Consider the following 4,167-nt stretch of genomic DNA (forward strand, 5'->3'; position numbering starts at 1 on the left):
TTTTGTTATTTTAATTGATATGGAAATTTTCAGGTGACCTTGTATTCTGTAGTCTTGCAAATGTATATCGCAAACAATAACAAATCAATCGCTCACCATTTTGCAATGCAGTGACTTTCATCAATAAAAACAGCGTTTAGGTTTCTCCTGAGTTTTCCATGAAAAATGCTTCGGTGGCTATTTAAGAGAGCTTCGGGGCTTCCAAATACCAGCGAGTATTTTCCTTCCGAAATTTCTTTTACTTGTTCCCTAGTGCAGTCTGCTTCAACTGAAGCAGCCGATATCCCTCGGGCAACTAAAGAGGTAACTTGGTCCTTCATAAGGGTGACCAGTGGCACAACAACTAAGCAGACAGAACACACTTCCGGTCTTTTGCCGTGCTCTAAATAGTCGAAAACATAGGGAGCAACTTCAAAAGTCAAGCTTTTTCCTCATCCTGTTGGCGCCGAAAGAAATACGTCTTTTCCACTGCAGTAACCCTCGATTACTTTCCTTCTATGTTCACGAACATCTTTGTATTGTGCTTTTCGCAACCCATAAGCGATTGCGTCCTTGACTGATCGCATCGTACAACCAGCTGAAAATTTAAGTTTCAGTATAAGCCTCTACATAAACAAACAGCGAAGCAAAACACTCAAACCAAATCTGGAGCAATTGCAGAACCCCGGCTCACCAAATGTCCTACTTAAAAAAGCTGCCAACGCGGTCCGCAATCCCGAAGTTGATGAATGAAAAGAAAAGTGCTAAACAGTAAGCAGTGAAATGAACTGCCACCGCGGTCCGCAGTCCCACAGTCGTTGAATGCAAAATGTTAAAGTGAACTGCCACCGCGGTCCGCGGTCCGCAGTCCCGCAGTCGTTGAATGTGAAATGTTAAAGTGAACTGCCACCGCGGTCCGCAGTCCCATAGTCGTTGAATGCAAAATGTTAAAAGGAAAGCACTATAATGAACTGCCACCACAGTCCGCAGTCCCGTAGTCGTTGAATGAAAACTGTCAAAGGGCAACCGCTAAAATGAACTGCCACTGCGGTCCGCAGTCCCGCAGTCGATGACAACATTGTCCCCAGGGTCTCTCTTCTTTCCTTCCTTGGAAAGGAAGAAGAGAGACCCTGGGGTAGAGGTTGAGTCGATGAATGAAAAGTAAAATGCACTGCCACCGCGATCCACAGTCCCGTGGTCGATGACTAAAAATTTTATAACTCCAAAGAATAAAATGGTTGTCACTGGGGTCCGCAGTCTCATAGTAGTTGAATAATAATTAAAAATAACAGCCAGTTTTTAAGTGGCGTTTTTAGGATTTGTGGATTAAAGAACGAGGTGTATGACATGTTGAGTGTCCTTGTTTCGATTCATTGCTAAACGAAGTGGCTGTTGATTAGTTTTGTTGCAATGGCTCTTATGCAAATTTTGATGACCACAGTTGGGAGGGAGATATGCGACAACCCGTGAAAATTTGGCACTTGCGAGGTAACATTTACGCTACTCGCAAGATCAAGGGAGACGCGGGGGTAGGATATCAGCGCTTGTGTATGTCGCTGGCTTTAACATGAAAAATATTTGACTTCGATATGACAACGTGGTTAAGCTATTGAAGTAACGTTTAAAAAAGGCTTAACAGAACCGTACCCAATTAGTGCTATCGTGAACGCCAACCCCAAAAGAGAGCAATGCTTGTCACTGTTTTCAAACATTGGGCATCAATTGTGATTTTATTGAAATTACATGGTACGTCATTAACGTTGATTAACTAAGTAATCAAACTGGTAAAGCACCTAACGTGGAAAATATTCGAAAGGGCGAGGGACACTTGACAGTCATAACTTAACTTACATGCATGGGGACTTAAAAATCTTCTCAAACACGTTAGACACCTGGAGATGATGAAAACATTTCCGGTTAAAATTACTGAAGGAAATTATTCGACTGCAGGTAATAAACCATTGGCTGGGTAATGTCTCTGTGAATTGGTTCAGCAAAACCACTGTCAAACTCATTACATGTTACTGGTGCTGTGGTTGGATACGGGTCGGGTTTTGACTTCACATAGACTTTGCTTGTCGCTCTGGCCCTTGGAACACGGAATTGCACTATTCTTCCAAACCCATCCGCCTGCAAGGATTCTGTGGCCGCTTATACTCTGCCTCAGCGATTGTTTGAGAGGTTCTCTTTCCATGCTTAAAGGCTCTGTACGTTACGGCTGGTCCAGGTGACAAAAGGATGCTCTCCTTAACTGAATCGCTCGTTGTTTGTTCGATTGTTTTATCGCAAACAGAATTGGTGATTTCTTTAAGGAACTAGAGGAGAACGAGAGGGAATCACACAAGAATTAAAGCATGTAAGAAACGGGTTGGACAGCGAAGTCGAGATTCAAATAGTGTTTTAAAACAAATTCGCTAGGGTTAAAGGAATTAATTATCATCTAGTTAGGGGGTCAAATATAATAAATTCAGTTCGAAACACAATGCAGCGGAGTAAAAGTTACAAACTTTGCTATAAAATGTATAGGTTCACTGTAAACAACGACGCAGTAAACATGCACTCGATAGAAAAAGAATTTAAGAAATGGTAGTTAAAATGTGACTTATTAGTGTAATCTGTTGCCTTGAAAATAAACGTCTGTTGTTTTACCTCACTTAAGATCCCCTTTTGACCCTCAAGATGGTGAAGAAAGGCTGTGGCGTTCTCCAGCGTCGACTTGCTTATTTTGGTTGGAGGTTCAGTGGAAGGGACGCCAGCGAGCAGTTCGGCCATTACGTGATTAAAGACATGTAAGCCTGCAGCTAGGTGGGGGACAAGTTCTGGTGTCTTGGATTTTGGAGGCACTTTGCCCTCTTGACTTGCTTCATTTACCTCTGCGACAAACTGGTCAATAGTTTCTCGTAAAAGGGAGATTGCATCATCTTCAAAAGTGTATACTGTATTGTTGGAAATATTCTTAATAGCCTGGAAGACTTCCTCAAAATCGCTGATGACTTTGGTTGATAGGTCGTTTTTAGCAGCCTCCATTTCTGAAAGGGTAGGCCTGAAAGCTAGAGGAGTGGCAAATAAAATTCTGTCAATTAAACCGTGGCCATGGTCCATCTTCGAGATGAGTTTGGCGGCGTTTAACAATTGCGTTGAGCCAAGGATGCTAAAAGCGGTGTTAGATGGTATGACTCTCCTGTCTTCCGTTGAGTAGTGATACGAACAGCGCTCACTAGAGAACAGTTTGCAAAGTAGTTGGACGTCTCCAGTGGCGTTTTCCTCGTCGGACTTCATCAATTTGTTAAGTACGTCAAACACCTCCGGAAATAAGAGAATGGCTTTCTTGTTCTGGGCCAGATGCTTGACCAAACCTGACGAGGTTGTTTTGCTCAGTACAGTTAAAGCTAGGTCTGAGGCTTCAAGGGGATCTTGGGCTATGTGCTGAAGCGCAGATGATTTTCCTGTGTAGCAAAAAAGTGTCTTGTTTAAGGTTGCCAACAAATGGAAACCGCCTTAACAAAAATAAGGGTTAACTTAGAATTAGGGGTTAGGGTTAGCAAAACGAACAGACATAGGTGAATTTACAGCGGCGATTGAATTGTATACAATTTCCTTACAGCAAGCTCTTCACGAACGACGAAGTACGCCGTTTTGTTAAAAATAAGGCTGTATCGGTTGGAAGCTCTGAAGGCTATTTTATTCCCACTTTGCTGACTACAACTGCCTTTATCCTCGTATGCAACGACGCCCGCGTTGACCCTTCCACCCACAGACAACCTTTTAACCTGTTCACCATATTTGTTGGCTATCGAGGGACTGGTGAGTATAAAATATTTGGTTTTACCGTCCTTTTACCAACACTTTTCCATCTTTTTCCTCCGTTCGGCAACATCATACATGGCTTAGATCAAAATTTGGTTATTCTTCCAAACCCACTCAGTCTAACCCTAACCCTAACCCTAACCCTAAAACACGACGAGAAACCTTTTTGAGGTAGTTTTCATGGCACAATAGGTGATTTGCAACCAATCTCTAGAGACATAGATAACAATGCTGCAATGTACAATTGCTGGTGGACGAACACAAGCAGCTAATGAGAGATCTTTTGTTTTCGTCCACCAACATGGCACTCACGATCACTGATGCGGAAGAAGTGAAGATGAAATGGCGCTTTGAAAAGAATGTACAGAAAAGTGAAGAATA

General features: G+C 42.6%; 1 pseudogene; it reads right to left on the reverse strand.

Annotated features, from left to right (window-relative positions):
- Positions 1-1,902: 1,902 nt before the first annotated feature.
- On the reverse strand, positions 1,903-3,863 carry LOC137980646 (uncharacterized; annotated as a pseudogene).
- Positions 3,864-4,167: the final 304 nt, after the last annotated feature.

This window comes from Montipora foliosa, chromosome 12, assembly GCF_036669935.1.
Source record: "Montipora foliosa isolate CH-2021 chromosome 12, ASM3666993v2, whole genome shotgun sequence".
Taxonomy (NCBI): domain Eukaryota; kingdom Metazoa; phylum Cnidaria; class Anthozoa; order Scleractinia; family Acroporidae; genus Montipora; species Montipora foliosa.